The sequence below is a fragment of the Peromyscus maniculatus genome, chromosome 4, assembly GCF_049852395.1.
Source record: "Peromyscus maniculatus bairdii isolate BWxNUB_F1_BW_parent chromosome 4, HU_Pman_BW_mat_3.1, whole genome shotgun sequence".
Classification (NCBI taxonomy): domain Eukaryota; kingdom Metazoa; phylum Chordata; class Mammalia; order Rodentia; family Cricetidae; genus Peromyscus; species Peromyscus maniculatus.
This window is the reverse complement of record NC_134855.1, coordinates 56,981,106-57,004,961: the sequence shown is the minus strand read 5'-3', so window position 1 is coordinate 57,004,961 and position 23,856 is coordinate 56,981,106. Positions and strand designations below refer to the sequence as shown.

At 38.0% G+C, this 23,856-nt stretch overlaps 1 long non-coding RNA gene across 6 annotated transcripts in view; it reads right to left on the bottom strand.

The window, feature by feature from the left end:
* The window catches only part of LOC143272908 (uncharacterized), a 92,599-nt gene that overhangs the window by 52,480 nt on the left and 16,263 nt on the right, over window positions 1-23,856 (bottom strand). For 5 of the 6 annotated variants that reach the window (XR_013050550.1, XR_013050554.1, XR_013050551.1 and 2 more), the window contains exon 4: window positions 19,720-19,797. This is a non-coding gene — a long non-coding RNA (uncharacterized LOC143272908). Of the gene's footprint in view, window positions 1-7,024; window positions 7,169-10,037; window positions 10,181-19,719; window positions 19,798-23,856 lie in introns of all 6 variants that reach the window. The other variant, XR_013050552.1, reaches the window with a different exon arrangement.

Sequence of the window (23,856 nt, the reverse complement as noted above, 5' to 3'; positions counted from 1 at the left end):
CTGAGCCCTGTGGTTCTTTCTAAATTGAAAGATTCTTAGAGGATGTGATGGGGAGCAGATTAACAGCCACTTACTCAACCAAAAATGTAGGTGGAAACTGTAATAACAGAAAGGTACATACATCTTAACATCTATGTTTTATTTTTTGTAATTAGCTTACAAAGTAATACATTTGTATATGAAATTTTTGTATACATTCTCATTGCCCTTCCTCATTAAAATACACCCATTCATTTACCAAACTTGGGATGTAGGGCCAAAGTCATTTGGAGGGGGTTCTGGGACCCGTAGATTGAGATGTAAATAGAATTTTTGAAGTAACAAATTGTATCACGTCCTAAATAGGGTAAATTATATTTGTTTCACTTATTTTGTTGTTTGTAATAAAATAAAAACATACATTAAAGAATTCACCGAAGAAGATTCCATTTAAAATTTCCGATTTTCCTAAATCTTTTCTGTTTTTAACCTGTACTTTATTTGAAAATAATATTAAAAACAATTTTCAAAATCTTAAAAAGCATTCAAATTAGTGTTCACAAAAATGGGATTTATTTTAATAACTGCATTTCATTTCTTTATCACTTAAATTTTGTAATTGTGAAATGAAAAAATAAGCAGCATAAACTATAGGAATGAACATAAAAGCACTGAGAGTAAAACTCACTAACTTGCAGAAATGTGTGATTGCTCTTAACATTGCTTATTCACAAACACCTGCATGTGTCTTAGTTAGGGCTTCTAGGGCTGTGAAACAACATGATCAAGTGCAACTTGGAAAGGAAAGAGCATTTTAGCTTACATTTCCACACCACAGTCTATCATCTAAGGAAGCCAAGGCAGGAACTCAAGGCAGGAATCAGAGCAGAAGTCATGGATGGATGCTGCTTACTGGCTTGCTCCCCACGGCTTGCTCGGCCTACTTTTTTATACAACTCTGGACCATCTGGCCCAGTGATGGAGCCACCCACATCAATCATTAATCAAGACAACAGTCTATAGACTGCAAAAGGCCAATCTGATGGAGGCTCAAGTAAGATTCCATCTCTCCAGATATGTCTAGGTTTGCATCATGTTGACAAAAACCAACCAGCACAGGGTGTTGGGGAGGAAAGGGACTGAACAGATTACCAAGTTCAGGAAATTGGACAAGTGTGATAGTCTATTAAGGTAAATATCCACACCAAAGGTCTTCCCCAATAATTTCCCCAAATTATTATGATATAAAAACTATAGCTAAATTTTCTTTACAACAAGTTGATATTATTATTGGGTATGTTACCTCAAGGCAGAACATGAAAAGACGATTATGCCTCCTTGGGAAGAATTTTATGCCCCCATTCCTACAGAGGCTAAAGGGCTCTGCTGGCCAAAGGGTGGTAGATTCTGATCCACCTGCTATTGTGTCTGAGAGCTCCAGGTACACTCTGTTCTACCCAAGTACACATATCATCTGCCAGTGGAAGATGTCTCCAGTGAATTTTTTCATGTATCTTTTCAATCTTGGAAGTATTATTCATTTAAGCCAGTGACTTGCCAAAAAAAAAAAATGAGAGCATAAGAATTGTCTAATGAGCCTACAACATAGACCTTCTCTAGCTGAAGATTTTGATTGGGTAATACTGGAGGTCACTCAGATTTCTGCTTTTTTAAAAATGAATAGGAAGTAATACTAAAAGTATTCTAAGATACTATTTTGAGAATCAAAAAAGCTTGAACAATATTCCAACCCCCCCCCCATCAAGGATCTCTCTTAACTTCTCTTTCCACAACTTTCTTTGGTTCTTGAAGCAAATTATGATCTTTCTCATCTTAAGACATCTCTATGTACAGTTAATTTTCCAGGAATGGTTTCTTTGTATATTTTGAACCAAATTCAACTTCTTCTTATGAAAACCCAATTTTCCCAGGGGAATTCCCTATCTCTATTGACAGATTAGCAACCCTTAGCACACTTCACCGCTTGTGGTACTCTTGTCCAGTGTCAGCTCCATACCCTCATTCCACCTCCAAACCAAAAATCCTAAGACAGATACTAAGCTTATCTCAGCCATCATCATACCCTGGACACATTCCATTGTACTAGGTAAGGCGACCAGGGAGAAATCCTGGATGAGTGAGCAAGTGAAGGAACATTAACACACAAATCTCCTGATGAGAGGCAATACTGCCCACAGTTTCTCATAAATATCTCTTTTCCAGGTGTGTTTTAGAGTTGGGTTTGATGAGGGAAGAAGAAGGAGGTACGTCCAAAAGGAAATGTGGATGATTCACTCTTCACTTTGCTATAGAACACAAAGCGAGATAAAACATCGTGTTGAATGCTGAGTCTCACGTGGTTTTTCCTTTCAGCACTCTTTTTTGATCTGCACATCATTTATCAATGGAATTCTTTTTCATAAGCTGAAGTTTTTATTGTTTTGAGTGGGTAAATATGAACTGGGCCAGGGAAAATCTGTGGAAATCATCTCTGAAATAGTTAAGGAAGACAAAGAAATGGACGACCAATCTTCATTGTCAACTAGTCTAGATTCAGAATGACTTGGGAGACACTCTTCTAGTTGTATCAGTCAGTGCTCTTAACCACTGAGCCACCTCTCTCCTCCTCTAGTTGCGTCTGAAAGGGTGTTTCTAGAAAGGTTCAACTACGGAAAGAAAACCCATCTTAAATATAGGTGGTACCATCCTTGGGGCTGGTCTCTAGGACTGAGTGAAAGGAAGACAGGAGAGAGCCAGCTAAGCATTCACCTCTCTCTGCTTCCTGTGGACACACGATGACCAGCTACCTCAGGCTCCTACCATCATGCTTTTCTCATCATAATTGACTTTATCCTCAAATATGAGTCACAAAAATTCTTTTTTCCTTTAAATAGATTTTTGTCAGATATTGTCACATCAATAAGAAACATACCACACTGGTTGAGCCTCTTTAGGTTAGCAATTCACAAGTTTGTTTATTTGATAAAGCTATTATTACATGTGGAAGTTTGCAGTTGAGGCTACTAGAATAGCCAAGGATAGCCAAAAAGAAAAAAAGAAAAGAAAAAAGAAATGGTTGAGAAACATCACTTTCAATGGCTGTTATATTGAGGTTTATGAAACTTCTCACGAACACCGAACAAATCTCTACTAAATTCTAGACACCTGAGATTAAAGTAAAGAGTGAAATAAGTAGTGTGCCCTAAAGCTGTTTTCACATATTGCTTAAAGCCATTCGTACACCTACATCCAGTAGCCAAAGACAAAGGAAATCATTCACATCACAAACAGGAAGGTGCTTAGCCAAAGAAATGGACATGAGGTGGGAAAGAAGAATGAGAGCCACCAGTTTAATCCACTGCATTAGCACAAACCAAGAAGCAAGCAACCAGGATCCAATAATAAACAGAGCTAGGTGCAAGAAAACAAAATGCATTCCATTGTGTTTGCATGTGTTTAGCACAACTTTTGTGAATTATTCTTCTATCAATAGCAGAGATCGCTATGTTTCCTCAAACTGTCCTTGTTGGTCAAATTTAAAACCTATCTAGAGATTGAGAGCTCTCCAGAAACCCCCTGAATCTAAGTTAGCTCAGCATTAGGAAAACAAAGGGCACCAAGGGTTTTAATAGCATTAGATAACAGCTCTGGAAGAAACGGGCCTTGGTGCTATTTTAAAACCACAAGGCATTAGAATACCACAAGGAGAATCCTGTGAATTGCATCTCCATTCTTTATTATGGTGCCCTGTGCAATTAGTAGGATTTCTATCAGAATAATTAGTAATTTGGAATTCATCCAAATTAAAAGCTCAAATGAAAAAGGAACATTAGTGGTGAGTAGAATGTTAAAAGAGTCAAACTTCTCTAGGGCAGATCTATCTGTGCAAGTTGGTGCAATTTAAATGAAATCAACAGAACCCGTGTGGAGTAAAGTTGAATAAATAGACAGGAAGCTGGCAGCAGGAGGAATCCAAACAGTCCTCTAGCCAGAAGGGCAATTCATGTCTAGTTTTCTGAAAACTCTAAAAGTCAAATTAAATTCTACACATATCATCATGAAATCTGGATTGGTATCTTAAGTAGAAGAGAACATTCACAAAGATAAGTCATTTAGTATTTCATGGCAGTATTTGTAAAAACTGGATGTTATAGAATGGAAATAGTAGCTTTCTTCTATAATGTTGTAATTCTAGGAATATGTTCTCTTCTATAGGAAGGTTAGGAAGACCCTCTAATATCAATCACCATGATATTAATTCCCAGTAACACAACTGTATACATGTATGTATATATGTATGTATGTATGTATGTATGTATACACTTATGTATGTTTGTATGTATATATTTTTTAGTTAAAAAGAATACAGTGTTTAATTATTATCTAAGTGGGAATTAAAAAAATATTTACATGTATTGGTGTTTTTCCTGAATGTATATCTGTGTACCAAGCTCATGTCTGGTGTCCATGGAGGCCAGAGAAGGGTGTTGCATCTGGAGTTACAGGTAGTTGTAGGCCACTCTATGGGGACTGGAAACCAAATCTGGTTCCTTTGTAAGGACTGAGTGGTTCCTCAACCAGAATTGACTGTAAGCAGTCAATTTCCTTAACCACTGGGCCATCTCTTCAGCTCTGGAAATGTATTTTTGAAAGACAAGTTTTAAATATAATTTCTTCACATATTTTAAAAAACAGCTACCTTGGTGTTAGGGATTTAGCTCAGTGATTAAGCACTTGCCTAAGAAGCAGAGGTCCTAGGTTTGGTCCTCCCGAAAAATGAACAAACAAACAAACAAAAAACCAGCTACTTTATCAATTTCTTATCAAAATAAATTTAAAATAATCTGTTTGTATGGATACTTCAGAAGGAAAAAAATGATGTGGTAGCTGACAATTTTGGGGTCTTGGCCAGTATAGACTTTAAAAGTTTGCCATGGACAATTCACTCATAGATAATTGGGTCCTCTTTTACTTTTCAAGTAGGATCCCTTAATTGGATCATACATTGACCTAACTGAATTTGGAGTATATTATTTTCTTGTTTAGTACTACTGGGAAAAGAAAGCCAACCCCTCTTCTTATACACTGCAATATGGAATTTGTCTTCTCTAAAATCTGAGCAGGTTACTTACTTTCTGGCAAAACCATCTGCAAAGATTTCCAACTGGAAATGTATTTTGCATGATAACAGGTTGGAGTCATGAATCACTTGGTAACTCATTAGAGTGACTAGCATCAAAGAATCCCATAGGAATTGAGGGAAAGGGTAGTTAAGCAATTAATGAAGTTATTTAAAATCCTGATATGGTTGAGCCTGCTTTGAAGACTGCTAGGGATTAATATTTATTTAATAGATTGTCAGTTTCATGCCAAAAAAAAAAAAAAAAAAAAAAAAAAAAAAAAAAAAAAAAAAAAAAGATATGTGACAGAAGTTACCCTGGTTGAAATATAAAAAGGTAGCCCATCTGAAGCATATTTTATGAAAATAGATGGCACTGTTATAGTCTGTAGCATTATATCACTATACAAAACCCGTCATTCTCAAGCTGAAATTAACGTTGCTGTTATTTTCAATTAGAAAACTGGCTCTAAATGCAGTCATTCTCTGACTTGATTTGTATTTGTAGCTACTGACTTATACCAAGAGGGGACATGTCAGAGGCTAAGAACTCTCTGATGAGGTACAAGGTGTTAAAATTGATATGAGATTGCAAAGTGGGAGGCTAGCATTGTATGGGGTATTGTTCTAATCTGACACCATCAGGCTTGTTTTAGCTCCTTTCCCAGGATCTATCTGCTCACCTGTGTTAGAGTCAGAATCTACTTCTCAAATGACTCGGGTTCAATGCTATGTATTTGGTTGAATTGACTGACAAAAGAATTCTACCAAAGACATTTTAGTACTTTCCTTAATTGTATCAAGACCTATTTGTAGCTAGAGTTTTCTCCAGTCCTGCCCAGCCCCATGGACCCCATAATTGCTTATAAAATAATCATTCAGAAGCTCATATTAATTAAACTGCTCAGCCATTAGCTCAGGCTAACTATTGACTATCTCTTACACTTAAACTCAGCCCATTTCTATTAATCTATACCTTGCCATGTGGCTTGTGGCTTACCTGTAGGTAACTTGCATCTTGCTACTCATCGCGGCGGCTGGCGGCATCTCCTGACTCAGCCTTCTTCCACCCAGCATTCTCCTCTCTCTTGTCCCGCCTACACTGTCCTTCCTGCCTAGCTACTGGCCAATCAGCATTTTATTTATCAATAAATCATAGCAACATCTATTCACAGCATACAGGACATCCCACAGCACCTATTCTCATGTGTTATAAACTTCATATTGATATGCTTTAAAGAATAACATTATTAGTAAGTTTCTTGCTTGAGTTCAGGAAGAAATATTTTATAATATTTAAACCTGTATTAATTGGATTTATAGCTGTCATTATACCCTAAAATACTCAGAAAGCTCAAAACTCTCTAGTTTGAATTTCTCTTCTTGAGATATCTCTTGCTTCTCAGTGAAACACTGTGAAGAAATGGCTTTAAGGGATAATGGTTGAAATAAGCTTTGGAGAGAAAACTAGATCATTAATGTTATTTATTTAGCATAAAAGAACACACATAAATAAAACTGTCATGTGTACTTAAATACATGACATCTGTATTGTTGCACAAAAATGTTACAGAAGGTTGGATTTCTGGGGGAGGAAGTGTCATCTTCTCCAATGGTGTAGCCACTGATGATTCCCTTGCTCCATTAGCTAACCTCCCATCCATACTAGGCAAAAACAAAACTCTAAATAAACCCAGTAGGTCACACACAAAAAGAAGAAATAAGAGAACTTTGTTGGGAAAGGGTGTTAATGAAAGAGAGGGTGGAGAGAAGGATGCAGAGTAAAAGTGACTAAAATTTATTATATAAATGTACAACTCTATCCAGCAATTCAAAATAAAAATGAAAAAAAAAATGTTGAGTTGATTCTAAAAACCTGGATCAAATGAAAACATAAAGAAGAAATGTGAAAGTGGAGTACCCTACCTCCAGAAAGCCTGCGTTCTCTCAGAAGTCCCATGATGCCCTCTGGGAATGAACATCTTGTCTAGCCTTTACCAGAAAATAGTTGTTACTGAAGATAGATCATTATCCTTCTTACATTTATGCCAGCCCAAAGATCCCTTAGTTCTGCACAAAACAACCAAAACTTGAGATCATCATCACCATCATTACCATCATCATCATCATCACCTTCTTCATTATCTTCAGATTATAATTTTAAGTACATCAGTCTTGCTGCCACTGTGGTTAGGGTTGGCATGGCAGGATGGCATATCTCATCAAAGGCATGTGAGTGGCTGATAAGGATCCTAGGGGCTGAAACAGTTCATCATTAGCAAGCCTACTCTGACACCCACATCATAAATAATGCCAGGATCTCAAAGTGCCTGCTAACTGCTCTGTGAAATGTCATATAACCAAGAACAAGTGAGACCAAACTAGATGGAGAAACAAGGAGTGTTAAAATACTACTTATACAGAAGAAAACATTTTATGCTATAGCAATTTATAGCTTGACATCCACAAATACCAACAGAATTTTACTTCTTTAATAAATGAGAGAATCTGTTAGGCAATCATGTTTCTCACATACAACATTAGAAATGCTATGAAAAATGGATGTGTCTAAGTGTATGCTATTTCTTTCCTCCTACTTCTCACTACCCCCTACCAAGCCTCTCATTTAACAAAAAACAAACAAACAAACAAAAAACAACAACCAAGAACATAGTCTTATCAATATCCTGTGTCTGAGTTTAAGTCACTATGTGAAAGAATAATCTGATTACTACGTTCTAGGAAATGTCTCAGCAGAATTTTCATCAAGCAATGCTATCCACTGGAAACCCACCTCTTCTCAAGGATGGGCCTTTCAAAGTTCAAATCTCTGTGCTTGCTCATCCCCTGATCGTTACAACAGTGGCCAGAGCTACCTGACCTATTTACAGTGGCAATTGCTATGCTTTAACCATTTTTTTCCCAATCCAGTGTTCCCTGACATCATAACCTGCCTGTCTCCACAGAAGCACCATTTCAGCTTGAAATTTCTCTTGGCTGGCACTCTCTAATTAGTGTCTACCCCGTCCTAGGCTTCTATTCTCCATTTACTTCTGTGATATTCCCTAATGAGTCATTTAGTCTTGTACCTGCTCCCAACCACCTCTATGTGTTTCTAATAAATGTTTTTAAGAAGGCCTCCTGATCATGGTGTTTGATACACTGTGGCTGAGACTGTTCTGTGTTCGCCCCACCCTGTCTTCTTGATGGTGCACAGAAAAGCACACTTCTTAGGCACAACAGCTGGATTTTAGCATGTGGGGATATGAGAGGCTGTCAGTCTCTGCCATTGCTTACTTGCGCTTTCTGGATGATCTTGGAAACCACATGGAAGCAGCATCTCATGGAAGGAATCTGGATCCTGAAGAGAGATGCAACTTCCTGCCTGTGGGGTTTTCATTCTCATACCAAGTTTGCCTGTGCAGCACCTGTTAACACTTAGAAATTTCTGATTCATTTCCAGAAAACACCCTGGGCCAGACCTTAGGTTAAGCACTTTATATAGAAATTTCATATGTCTCTTTTACTCTTTGTAATAACCCAGGGAGTGACACTGAGACTCCAAGAGAGTTAATACTCTACACTGGTTCACACATCAAACACCATTGATGGTGTTCTCACCAAAGCCCACACTCTTTCCTCTTTACCCAATTTTTCCATCTCTTTTGCAAAGTTTTCTTCCTGCGTATGTTTCAAAAGCACGTTCTGTTAATCCAATAACGTCAAGATAGCTGTGTGCTAGGCCTCTGTTTACCTGTGACTTCTTTCAGAAACCAGGCTTCGACTGCCTGGGAGTGATTACAAGCACCAAGGAAGCTCTACCAGATTGGAGGGAGCATATTTCGTCATGTTCACGGAGGTGCCAAGCATCATGGGAAGTGAAGGCTGGTGAATGGACCCGTGCTATGCCGGTGGGTAGTTTTGTAACAGAGAAGCTTCTGAAGTGAGAGCAGGTCTGCCAGGCAATATATAATAAGGCTCTGTTAAAGGCCACTGCATGCCAGTAAACATGGAGGTGCCGCGAGAACCTACAATGTCCCAGCCAAGTGTGAGGAAGGAATGTCTATTTTTCTCTAAATAATTCTGATAGAGTGACATCATTAGACCCCAGAAACAGCAAACAGTAGGACTCTTCTATCCTGACTTCCAACTCATCTCAGGAAGAGGCCATTAGAAGCTAACAGGACTCTCCTGAGAGCCCCTGCATCCTCAGTGGTCATGTGATCCATGTGGGAGGCTAAACATTAGTAAGAAACAGAGGACAAATGGAAACCTGTCCACAGTCCCGGCAGGTCCAGCTTCTGGGGCAGATACAGGCTTTGTGTTCAAAGCCTCAGATTAAATAATCCGACTTGGCTTACTTACTAATGTCTGTTGGTAGCTGCACTACTTTGGGCAGGCAGAAGATTTTCTGTGTTACTTGGCATAAAGATGTGCAAAAGTTTCCTAATATGATATTCCTGTAGCTGGGGAAATGAGTAACTCCTGCCATGCAACCCTTGTAGGATCATGTGCTAATGAAGAAGATGTTCTAATAATTAGGCCTAGAGCCCACTGAATGTAACACCTTCCAATTAGCACTCCCCAGCATGAATACTGCCATTATAATTAAACAACAAAGACAAAAATGGGTATCAATCCACATAATAGAAAATAATTGATGAAGTTGGAGGGCGTGATTATTTGTGATTACTTTACAGTCATGCACAGAAAGCAGGGGACCCACAGCTAGTGGCTAATCTCTGGCTACCTCTTTGAAGATAATGAAATTGGCTTCCTACTGATGATTATTCATTAACAATTAATTCTTTCTCAGTGATCTGCCTCATTTTCAGCTTCTCACTACAAACATGCAATGGAATAATTACAAGTGGAAATGAAAAAGCAATTAGTGGCAGATAATGCCAACATCTGATTAAAAAACAGTAGAACAGATTACCGGTTTCGTAACTGCGAGTCTGCTGCCTTCAGCAGGGAGGTGTAAGTCACCCGGTTATATGGTTATGCTGTACTTCAAGCTGAGCCTTCTCCTTTATTGCCTCCCTCCATCATAGTCTGCCACATCCCTTGATCGCTTTTATCCTAGGAGGCACTGGATCGTTGTAAACACTCTTTAAAGATTAAATAGCATTTCACGTGATTTGTGTTCCTGCATGCTGGAATTCTAAAAGTTCAATCTTAGACCTTGATGACTAAGGTATCTATTTCTTCCCGTGTACCTTATGTGTCTCTCTCCATGTGTACCTTTACATGTCGACAATGGAAAGTACCATGGTTTGTTTACTCACTCGAGTTTCAATTTAACTTTCATTTTGTGTCTTCAAAGGAAAAGTATTTCTAAATCCATGAGTCCAAAGTGATGTACCCACTTCAGCAGTCTCACTCTTTCCTATCTATATCCATGGTTGGTTTGCTATTGTTGGTTCACTTCATTGCTTTCATAGTGTGAAACATGAGCTGTTTGTGAGCGGAGTTTCGTTGGACACTGTCAGTGGTTGAGACAGTTCTAGATGCTGTATAAATAATCTTTCAAGGAAAGGCTCCTAATTTCATCATTCTCCATGATCTAACTGGTGGGTATCAGGCAAGATAAAAATATTTCATAAGATAGGGAACTGCTAAGGAGTGCCCAAACTTCATTTACAAGGTAAAAAAAAAAAATCAGTGCTTTATAAATAATAATTTTTTGAAAATATAATTTCATCATTTCCCCTTTCCTTTCTTCCCTCCAAATTCTCTTGCTTTTTCAAATTCATGCCCTCTAAATATATATACCACCTGCTCAGCCTGTATGTTACCAGTACGAATATGTAAATAATTTGGAAGATAGGTTAGTATGAAGATATGATGAGATTCTGTCATGGAACTTGACATGGTTTTATAAAGCAATGGGAGGTATATTAACTTTTGCTGTTTTAAGACATTTGGTTCTGAGAAGGAATATGTACTGAGTTAGGGAATCATTTGTTCATATGATATTACACCAGATCCATGACCATCAAACAAATAAAGAACAAAATATGTAATACAACTTCAGCCAACTTGGAGAAGCTAGCTCAGCTGATGGGCACCGTCTGGTGTCCCTTATGACTGAATGAACAGCTATTCAGATTGTTTATTATGGTCATTAATTTTGAATATCACTCTTGAATATAGCAAAGTATTATTAACCATCTCTTTACATACCCAGAACTGTATAGATGCATTGCCATTAAGTACACATAATATGTCAGCCTTCAAGTGAGCTTAATAAACACATGGAAAGAAATTAATTGAATAAGACATAATGGTTGTAACAGTTTGGGGCATTTGTAGGGTAAGAGAGAGTACTACTGGTGGTAAACAGCAGCAGCAACTGGAAAGCCTTCATAAGCAGATGTTGCCTGAACTAAGCCTTGGAAGAAAAACAGATTAGTTTTTACATAGGGGGCAATGAAACAAAGGAGGTGCCAATACGATAAGACACACGAATAAGGGCACAGGTAGGAAAGAGCCGGATGTGTCTGGAGAATGTGGAGGATTACATATAGCTGGAGGGTATGACGTCTAGATGGGAGAATAAGGAGATAGGTGGGAGTCTAGCTCAAGGAGGACTTAAGTGCTTATGAATATAAATGCCATAAAACAAAACCCTTCTGTTTGCTCAAGCATGGAATTACTCAAGGTATTTACTTCTTCAGAGTTCAAAGCCCACAAGGAACATTTACATAAATTGGGGAGTTCTCTGTAAAATCTAACTATCATGTGAAACATTGTGAGTCTTTTATAATAACGTTAACAGTATTAATGGTTAATGGCAGCTGGTATCTCTTTGACACACTCATTCTAATAAACTATTCAATCTGTCATATCAATGGAAACATCTCAGGAATATAAGAATTGGACTGTGTTCACTTTTATACATTAATCATTCTATTTCACTGAGGAAATGTCCAACAGGGTCTCATTGGCTTTGTGATCTTCATAAAAACAATGAGGCATCTACATGCCTCTGTGTTTCCAAGGGTTTCCAAGTTGAATCTATTAAGGGACTACCTTGGTGGCTAACATTGGAAAACAAGATTAATAAACTAGAAACCTACAGGAAATCCAGCTCCATATATCAAAGATGTGATCACGGGAAATGAAGCAGTGTCAGTGTTTCTGGGTGAGGAGTGACCCATGAGTGAAAGTAAAGAATTATGTTTAAACACACCTCATAGGCACCAAGAGTCCAGGTCAGGAATGATAGTGCTGAAATGAGGCTTGGGCAAGCCAGGAAACATGAGGCCTACCAACCTTGAAGGAATTTTCTTTTTGAAATGAACTAATGACATTGTAAAACTCTTTGCTGAAGTAAAGAAATCCATGATGCCGAAACCTGCAGTAGCATGGTTTTTCCGGATTTGGACTTTTTTACCCTTTTCAATGTGCAAGTAGGTGTATATTGGCAGGTGGGTGCTGTTGTGCAGTGCCTGTGGAAGCCAGAGTTTGGCATCAGGTTTGATATCTTTGATTACCATCAATATTATTTTTTTGAGGAACAGCCTCTTACTGAACCTGTAACTTACTGTTTTAACTAGACTGACTGATCAGTGAGCCTCTGGGGTCTCTCTCTCTCTCTCTCTCTCTCTCTCTCTCTCTCTCTCTCTCTCTCTCTCTCTCTCTCTCACACACACACACACACACACACACACACACACACACACACACACACACACACAGATGATGCCCAAGTGCGCTTGCACCTAGTGCAGGCCTGGCAGAAGCTCTGACATAACCAACATTTACATCAGTTTCTCAGGCTCGCATAGCAAATACTTCACCCACTGAGCAATCTCTCTAACTCCTGAACTGGATTCTTAACTATGCAAAAGGTTTGATTGATATATTAGATATTTCTAAATCCCAAAATAAGGTGCTAAGTCAAAGAGATGGGGGCTTCAGAGTAAGATCAGTTTGGAAAGATGTTTGACAAACCTACTTGAAGATTTTTGCATTGTCTCAAGTCAATCATGGTCAGTGGTAGTCACCACACACACACACACACACACACACACACACACACACACACACACACAGCCTGACTTAAAATCACTCTGCATGGCTTATGTGCTTGGATCTTCTTGTCTCAGTTTCCCATGATGTCTCTAATGACTCCCAAGCTTACACCTACATCTCTGATCTCTTCTGAACTCAACTCTTTAACTCCATTGCCCACTCAGCAATATCACCTAATGTCTAGTGAGCATATCAGATCAGCAGGGGTTAAACTTATCTCTTAATTCTAGTGTCTGCCTACATGTGTCTTTCTTGGAAATGTCGTCTTATTAGAGCATGGCACTGAAAAGCCCAAGAGTGGTTCTGGATTCTTCTTTTTCTCTTACCCTCTCTATATAATCCATCAAGAATATTGTTTAGTTTACCCTGAGACAGTATCAAAATCTCATCTCTTGCATTGCTAACACTGAAGAGCCTCTTCAAGTTAGCCATCACCTAAACCTGTGCACTAGACTTCCTGGATTTTCTGTTTATTCTTTCCAACATTCTCCATGGATGAAAATAACAACAACAACAACCCTTAACAAACACATATGATCACTTCTCTATTGAAAATCTTCAGATGGCTTTGTGTTTCAAAAATAAAGAATTGCCTGAAAAGTGATAAAAGCAGAAATAAGTAGCATTATTATCCCAATGGTGTGGGAGTTCATAAGATCAAAGGAGTCCAAAGTCCTTACCATGACTCGCAGGGATAGTCACGATCTAGTGTGGGCAACCTCTCAAGTCACATTCCCTGCCACTCTTCTCATCGCTTACTCTTGGCTTTCTCATAACTCTCTTTGTTATCATGATACAAGAACCAATCAGCATAGTGAAAACAACTTGGAATTCAGTTAGAGACACACTGATTTAAGGTGTTTTTGCTGTCCTAGAGTTGTAAAGAAAGCAGAGGCAAAGAGAGATCTGAAGACTCTGGGCCTAGGGCCAGGGGTGTCTGTGACTACAGACATACATAGCAAGTCATCTGCATGTGGGTGTCATCTGGAACTTTTAGACTGGATGCCTCCAAAAGAGGAGATAAAAGATTCAGAATAAAGACGTGAGGACTATGAGGGCAGAAACACAACACAAAGGACCAAGAAGCAGCCACGTAGTAGTAGGAACAAAATCAGGGCAGGCATTTGGCTAAAGCCCAGGCACATGATAAATGGGGACAGCTGGTACTGCCAATCCTTTCCAGAAGAAAGCAATGGAGAGGAGACGGGCCACTCACAGAGGAGAGATGTGTGGTCAAAGAGAGAAGGTTATTTTTATGGATGAAATTTGAACATTATTAAAAGCTACTAAGAATTGCCTGAAGAGCAAAATGATAAAAGGAGGGATAAATAGTGTTATTATCCCAATAATGTGAGAGACCATGAGATCACAAGCACAGCTGGTTAGCTTCTAAAGTTTATAGCAGAGACAATAAACATATAATGGCTTTCTAAAATAAGTGAGTAGCTGACATATTTCAGTGTAAACTTCATATCTTAAAATTACTAGGAAACAATTATCTGATAATAAATGTAAAATAAAATGAAGAAATGAAGATATAATAAAATTAAAAGATAAAAGTCAAGCACTCAGAGGGGGAGAGATCTATTAAAAATGTAAACATATAGGATTTATTGATTATTTAAAAGGATTTCTGAAACTTGGTCCAGAAGAGATTCTTTGAAAAGACACATGGAATGAAACAAAGGTGAGTCAGAATGTCTAAAGAATATGCATATAAATGTTCAAACAAAAATGAAGCATTAAAAAAATACTAAAACTAATCAATTGGGAGCTCCAAGTTAAGAGTTCTTAATGGAACAAGTACTTTAACTCATTTTAAAGATTACTACAACCCATGATGAAGTAACCATCATGGTAATCTTACCACACAGAACAGCCTAATGTATAATATGAAGGACCATGAGAAGGAAAGGATAGGGCTTTAAGAGTATTGGCAGTGCTCTCGTTGAGGGAGAAGTACACAACATTTCATAAGGTCCTCTACAAATGCTATTATTAAAGTGTTGGTTTAATGAGAGTATCGTAAGTTCATGAAGAGAAGATTCATTTATGAACAAATACCTATAAAGTTTAACAGAAATGGGACATCAGCTATTGCCACAGACACAACATGGGTGATATCACAGCTCATGCTGTCATCACATTTCTTCAGTAACTTTAGCTAAATAAATGTTCAGAAGATCCCACTTAAAATGTATTTAAATATGAGTGTGTTGGGATATTTGATAATGTGGGCCAAACTATAAAATTGTAGCACTCACTTATTACTTGAATTTATTTCCTTTGCCAAATATTTATGGGGAGATCTATCACTAAGTATTTGCAATTTTTCAGGATATTTTATTTATTTCATTTTAAATGAGTTTTTATAAGGCCATTCAATATATTGATCCAGCTCACTGTATCAGGTCCATATGTCCCACAGAGTCACATCTGCATTCATCATGGTCACCTTTCCTATCATGTGGAATAATAGGGATTTGCTTGCCTTGAGATGGCAACACTAGCTCATTTAAAAGAGAAAATACATCTTCAACGTGACGATATACAAAACCAATCCAAAGTATGTGTTTGTTCTTATACATGGTGTAAGATTTATCACCGAAGACAAGAAGCTTTTCGTTGCATTCCTACAGGAACAGCAATGTTTGAAATCAGTGCCGGTGTTTTTGCAAAGCTGAGAAGAAGTCGTGGATTTAATTTGCTATCCATAAGGTGGTTGATGATCTATATTTTCATTAGGTTCTTTTATTAAATCTTTAAAAAAAAAAACATCTCAGATGGTGAGAACATCCCCCATGTGTGAAACAGTGGATAGATCTTGTTTCCAGTACAACAGCTTGAATCCATGGAACAGTCATTCTTATTGGATACCATTGCGTGAGCACCATCTGTGCATAACACAGTGCATCCCTTCCACGTGACTGTGTGTCTTGAAGCTAGCGACAGTTTTAAAGTCTCTTCTGCAGTTGTAAGAGTTAACGAAGATTGGTCCAGCAGTATGTCCCATTGAGCTTCTTTATCCAGCCCATATCTAACAAACACACATGATCAGCTACAGTGCTGACAATCAGAGAATCCGTCTTCCTCTCCAGGCCGTGGTGTGGACTGTAGGCGAAAGTAAAGAATGGTGTATGCTTGACAGCAACTGCTGTCACTGTTACTGACAGGGTTACCCCGTCAGCTTCACTCCCCTTGCTTTGTCTCACAGATAAACACTCACACCATTTGGCAACTTATTTAGGAATTGTCCCACCAATTGCTTGAGCTGTGACAACCTTGCCAATAGAAACCGGGGCTCCTGCAACTTGGCAATTTCATCCTCTGTCACCCCATGTTGATGTTTCTGGGGCCTGGAACACCATCCTGCTTCACGTTTTAAAAGTCAGTAAGACCTTAACAAGGGTGATGTCAACAGACCTGCTAATGTGGACCGGAGAAAGCTCAGTGGACCCCAATACTAGAGAAAGAACTACAGGCAACTAAGGAATACTGAGACTAGAGAAAACAGTCTTCACCAGGGAAGAACCACCACCACCCCTCAATTGGTTATTGCCAAGTGATTAGTCTCTTAGTTGTATACATACAGGTAATATTATATGGGCTGAGCAGGCAGTGTGTGTGTGTGTGTGTGTGTGTGTGTGTGTGTGTGTGTGTGTGTGTGACAACAATTAAAGAAAAAGAGCCAGAAGCCATAAATTTGAGAGTGAGAGAAAGGGATACATGGGAGGGGTTGAAGGGAGGAAAGGGAAGGGAAAATGATGAAACTGCATTTTAATAAAAAAAATTAAAAGGGAAAACAATTTAATATGTCTAGGGTATTACAGTGTAGTCTTCTGATATTTCAAAAGTTATGTTTGCATAGGATGCTCTTTTTTTGTAACTACATCTTTGTAAGTCCCCAAATATACTAATCTAATGAAGAAGTATAATTTCATTGACAGTCTGTAAAAATTCAAGTTTCAGGTAATAATCACTCTATATGCATGCTGCTTTGGTTTTTATTGCAGGTGGTGATTTTTAATGGCAGCAGATGGTTCCAGGTGATTCATCAATTTGGTCTTCCTCCTCCTGAAAATGTATGAGTGATTTCATTTTGACCACCCTAGAATCAGCATTTCCATCAGTACCATTGACACTGTTTTAAGGACATATTTATAATGCACTGATCAATAATGGGTCAAAAAAATGAAAGCACAGTTCACCTTAGGAACTGCAGTTGATAATTGATATCTTGGATATTGAAGTGATATTAGAGCATCACTGAAAAGAAATAATGATGTAGACATTCCATACATAAGAATCTATAGTAGTGATCAACTAATCTCTATCATGCTTATATCCTAACAGTTAACTAGGGAAATGTTATTAAGTGTTTCTGTATCCCATCATGATATGCACATGGTCTGCTTTGTGCATGTTACCCATTTACTTATTTAGGCACATCCCATGTAAAAATATGTTAAAGTCACAGGTTTGACCAAAAGTTTATCTCTTTAGTACACATTTAAATCAATACATAACTTTATCTATTGTATAGATTATCATAAAGCCTAGGATATGCATATGCTATGACATATATATATATATGCATATATTTTTAAAGAAACATGCTAGGCTTAAAACTAGATAATAACACCAGATTATTTGTGATTGAATTTCAACTTTAACAGGTTCTATGCCCTTTCTAACTAACCCTTAGATCTTTTACCCATAAAAAGTAAAAATAATAGGACTTTCAATGTAATGTTCTCCGTGGTCAAGATTCTAATGCCAGGAAAGAAGGAAGGTCATGGGAGACAAGGAGTTGAAGAGAATTTGAGGAGTCATATACTGGTAAGACTCACTTGGTTTACTCTGAGCGAAAGATGGCACACAGACCACTATGGAGCAGATGCCAGCAGGCACCCATCATGTGCCAGCACATACAGGACTTACACAGGCAGGCACAGGCACACAGGAAGAATGGCACACATATACAAAAATAAGCACATGCACCTACAGAGACACACAGGCAGGCTCTCGAAGGCAAACACCCAAACCTTTGACTTCAAGATCAAATTTATACAAGACCAAAGTGGCAGTCTCCTAAACAGTTTTATAACATATTACACCACTGTTTACTTTGGGGTTTCCTGCATACCTATGTCAGCCACTTTGTGATGATACTCTTCCTTCCTCCCACCCCAGTGTTGGCCATCTTGACCCATGATGGAGAGCTGCATCCATGATGGCTAAGCACAAACTGACCCTTACAGTTCTCTTCCCAAATGAAACCATCTGTGTGTTGTGTCTGGAAGATAAGAATCTGTAGCATGAATATTAAAAGGTCTTATAAAAAAAAAAAACCTGAGGCCAGGTATTGGGGTGAACGTTGGAAGATCAGAGAAGCAGAAAAAGCCACAGCTACCTCACCTCGCCAATTCCTCAGCTGATCCTGTTTCCTCAGACTGGAAGCCTCTGAGTCCTCATCCAAATGGATCTCAGCAGAACTGCCACTCAAAAGCCTAAAAGCTTAATGAGGTTCTAGTTCCTGGTCCTCATGCCTTATATACCTTTCTGCTTCTTGCCATCACTTCCTGGAATTAAAGGCGTGTGTCACCATGCCTGGCTGTTTCCAGTGTGGCTTTGAACTCACAGAGATCCAGACTGATCTTTGCCTTTGGAATGCTAGGATTAAAGGTGTCTGTGCCACCATTTTCTGGCCTCTATTTCTGGCCTCTATCTAGTGGCTATTCTGTTCTCTGACCCCAGATAAGTTTTTTTAAATGCACAATATATTGGGGAACACAATATCACCACAAGAATCCTGTAATAAATCTTGACCATTGCAATGATGAGCATTAAGTTAAGGAGGATAAATATAGTGACTCAAGTTTGAATATTAGCCCATCTACTCCACTGGCTGGGTAATTAAGCAGCTAGCCAGCAGGAGAATGTATGACAAGCTAGCCTGGCTGTGCTAAAGGGTCTTTCAGCCAGAGGAGTTAATGGCTGAAGCTGAACTTCTTACTGTCAAGGTTTTGCAGAGTTTTATTTGAATAAATTGTTACATAATTTTCCACAGTTTGCAATTTACTATATTGAGAAATCCAATCTGTCAAGCACTGGCTATCCTCGCTGCTTTTCAGTTGAGACTAAATTAATTCCTGTAATGGTTCTAGAACAGCGAGTGCACATCATCACTTTTCCCACTTAGTTCCAAGAAGTATATTTATAACTATTGCATTTTGTTGTCACTTAAAAGAAAAAGCTTCGAAGTCAGATGCAGCGGAGTCATCTCTCCAGGGTTGATCAAGTAAAAAGCGTATTCCTGCAATACTGATGTTTCTAAAAAGTTAATTATTCCATAGTAGACAGAGACTAATTTGTAATTATTTATTTTAAAGTAGTAAATGTATGAATCTCCCTCTGCTGGAACACTCTTTGCTTTTAAGCACACATAGAAGAGCATACTAATGATAGATAACATGAGGCTTGAATAACTCCCAGCATCATTCCGGCTGTTTTGCTAAGTATATCCTACAGTGGACACAGTCCCTTCCACAAGTAGTTTGATTAAAAAAGTATAAACCTACCTGATACCATAGCAGCCTCCAGATCAGTGAGTTAGCACATCTAGTTTCACAAATTCCAGTTCTTTTCAGTTGAGATGTCTAGACAAGAGAATGGCATTTTTTCACAAGTGTCCCCAATTTACATCCACACTAGATTTTTTCATTCCAAGTGACCTGATAATTGCTTCCATTAGATCATAAGCTGAGACCGAGGCTGGCCTAACCATCACAGGTTTTCCAAGATGAAGCCACCACAGCCCAATTAACTGGGCCCACTCAGTCTGACCACCTAATCTCCGTGACATGAATGAGTGCTGCACCACCATTTCATGAAGGCCACAGTAGCTCCTGTGTAAAGTATCTACAGCTGTCATTTTGCCCCTTGAAAGAATACTTGATAGGAAAAGCTGAAAATGTAGCTCAATTATTTTCTCCAAAATTTGGTAACAATTTTTTTTTTGTTTTAAAACTACTTTTAAAAGTATTTTAAGGGGAGAGATATGGCTAGGCATCTAAGAGCATTTGCTGTGTATGCCTGAGAACCAGGGGGTCCAATCCTAGCCCCCACTTAAAGCATGGCCCTTCACATGCATGTCACCTCCGCACTGAGGGTGGAGACAAGAGCATTGCTGGAGCTTGCAGCCCTTCATCGTGAGGTGAAAACCATGATCACGTTCAGCCAGAGACCCTTCCTCAGGGGAACAAGGCAGAGGTTGATAAAGAGGGACTCTGAGAGCTCTCCTCAGGCTTCTGTTGCATCAGCTACCTGCTCCTCCCCACACACATGCACATACACCACACCCGTACGCACCCATACACCTCACATGCACTCTCGCACATAGGAGTATTTTAGAAATTTAGTTTTAAAACCATTTAGTAATCCAAATTTATAATTATACAGAAAATGTGAAAAATTCTGAGTGAATAAAGTGTAACTTCACTTTATTATTAAGGAATTTTATTATAAACGAGACAATATTATATTTTAAAATGCCATGACAAATTCTTATTTTCTCTCATTTAAAAACAATGCATGTGAAGTATTTTACTAGACATGGGGAGAAACAGAAAACAAGACAGATGTGTCTGTCTGGAAGAAACTATTTTATCTTGCCAACACAGGCAACTGATAAGAAAATTTTAGTAATTTGGAAAAAAATTAAATAACGCTGAGGGTAACATTTTAGTTTAAATGTTAACAAAACATTGAGAGCCTTGTGGCTTAGTTTATAATACCTTACACTAGAAAATAATTATGTAGCTAATAGCAATGTCCAGAAAGTAAGCCAGATTCCCTGAGTATTTTCTTCCAGAAAACTGACAGATAACTATGTCTCACAATTTCATCTTAATTTAGTTTCTTTAGCAATCTTCTCTTATCACTACCATCCAATCAGTAACAGAAACCAGAATACAGAGAAAAACACCATTGGGGGAAGGAGAAGGAACTAAGCAAAATGCTAGAAAGACTGGGTAAATGAATGCTGGTTCCATAAAATATGATGTATGAAAAGAGTCAACTTTGAGTAGCATTTTTACAAACTTGGAGTAAGGACGCAAATATGTTAGTAGCATGGGCACCGTATTCTGCTCATATGGCAGTAAAATGTTAGGGCCATAAAAATTTATTTCTGTGACTTACAAAGACACATCCTCTGAGCCAGTCCTCTTTGAAGGAGGGCTTAAATAATCATACTCCGAATGTAAATAAATAGGTTTGCAACTTTCATTTGCTCCATCTGAAGCATTTTACATGCCACTGCTTGACCAGGTCTGGAGGACAGAGAGCACTATAAATAAGACTGATTTATTTAGAATAAAGGAGCTTTACAATCAAGATTATAAAACTTTTAGCATATTCCTGCGACTGGAAATTTGTCCTACCTTCCAATTTACTTGATACTGTTTTTAAAAAGGAAAAACCTCTACTTGGTAAAGCAACATGAAGTATAGTTTCTCAAATATTAGAAGAAATGCCTTTGGATAACCAAGCTATTTGGACACTATTTCACATAGAGAAGCTGTTCTCTGCACGGCCTTATATTAGGACGCATAATCCAAAACACAGCAGACCCTGGAGTAGCTGACTAGCACTAGCTGGTCAGCATAGGCCATTCAGAACCTCTGACAGGGGGTCTAGGTGGTACTTGATCTTTCTCAGGGGACTCTAAGGCCTTTAGTAGACACCTTTCCAAAACTCAAGGAAATGCATGAAGTTAACAATAACTTCATGCAATACAAACATCCTTGCAAGAATTTAATAAAAATGTTTAATAAGAAATTTGACATCTTTTCTTTTCAAAACCTGACAAGGGTTTCATTGTTTGAGTATAAATCAGTTTGAAAGGGCCACATGTTAAGTGCTGAAGAGCTTCATGTGCCTAAGGGATGGCACAGTGATGGCTATTGTATTATGTGTTTCCAAGTGTTGGTCCTTAGAAAAGCCGCTGCTGGTATTGAAAAGGCTATTGAATTATGCTAACAGTCTATGAACTAACAATGAAAATCTTAGGAAAGTACATGTTTTAAAGAACTATAATTCAAATAAATTAATGGTATGTATCTTCCCCGTCCCTTCTTTTTATATATATTCTCTTACAGATAGACACATATTCTATATAACTCTGTAACCGTTTATACAATAGTACCACAGAATAAGATTGATTCTGTTTTTATATTATTATTGCCTCTCTGCGTTCTCTTATCTCTGAAACAAAACAGAACGACAACAGCAACAATAAAAACCCTCTTCACATCTTGGTTTTCCTAATTATAAACTGGGGCTGGTGATAGTACATACATCACGGAAATCTGAGAGGGGGTACATATATTTATCCATTTCATAAACGTCATTCAGTCATTGTTGCTCAGCGGATGCTAGGTATCCTTATGACTTTAATTAATGCATCATTTTGTTAGTAGTATTTTTCCTTTTGATTTAATAATTTGGTGTCATTCTATAATATGGAGATAGAAAAACTTATTTTATACATTTCCCATAAGTGGCATTTGGGTTGATTGTAGTCTTTGGTATTATAAAAATGCACAGACAATATTACTATGACTGTATCACTCAATATATGAACCTATATATTTAAGGACAAGTAAGCACCCAGGAGTCTACTTATATTTTATATTTATATTTACTTATATTTTATTTAAGAGAAGTAAGGTAACATATAGAAGAAAATATTTTAAAGGTATCAGGTAATGTCTCTAACATTTCCTCACTCTGCATGGAAAGCACTAATATTTCAATGTCTCACAATAATTAACAGGTTAATTTCACTAATTTATCACATTAAAAAGTTTAATTATTTCCATAGATCATCTTGGATTCCCTTTCACCCAATTAGAAAATAAAAGTAGTGGACCAATGGCACTATAATTCAATTTGTATGACATGGTTATTTTATAAAGAACTCACATTACAAAAAATAAACTTGTCTCAGAATTGGACTTTTTGAGTGCTACACCATGATTGCAATTATAAAGGACTGATGTCAAAGCCACTGAAGGTCCCTTTGTCCTTACTCTAGTTAGACCCCTTACCTTCGGTCAGGGCATGAGCTGAGCCAAGGGAGTGTGTTGTGTAGGGTTTCCCTCTCATTAACAAGAACAAGAGAAACAGCATCGCAGAAATTTTCCGGCAGGCTTATCGTGAGCACGCACAGTTAAGCAAATTGAATATAACACCCAGGAAGGCGTGTTTTTTTCAAGGGTATGCTCTATATAGATGAAGGATGAAGATTTACTTTTTTTTTTTAATTGTGGCCCCTGAGGCTTTGAACACCTGCTTCTCTTCCTGGCTTTGTTACTCTCCATAAAGGAAGAGATTCCTACTGAAAGGGAGTGAGAGGTTAAGTGTCCAGAAATATTGCACTAGAGCAGGAAATTGTAAAGGAAGAAAATCAGCCACAAAATAGCTTCACTTAGAGAGTTATTGTGTAGGGGAAGTTTCATTGCAGACTTTGTCCAAATAGCATCCATAAAGGAAAAGCAGAGGTAACAGTTCCGCACTGTGAAGGGAAGCTTTCTTTGGGAGTCGATCTTCCTTTTTGATTAACTTTTGCTTTATCCTGGGGGTTTTTCCCAAACAAGGCAGATGGATAGATAGACAGACAGACAAGTATAGGGCAGGTGTGTGTTGGTGAAGTT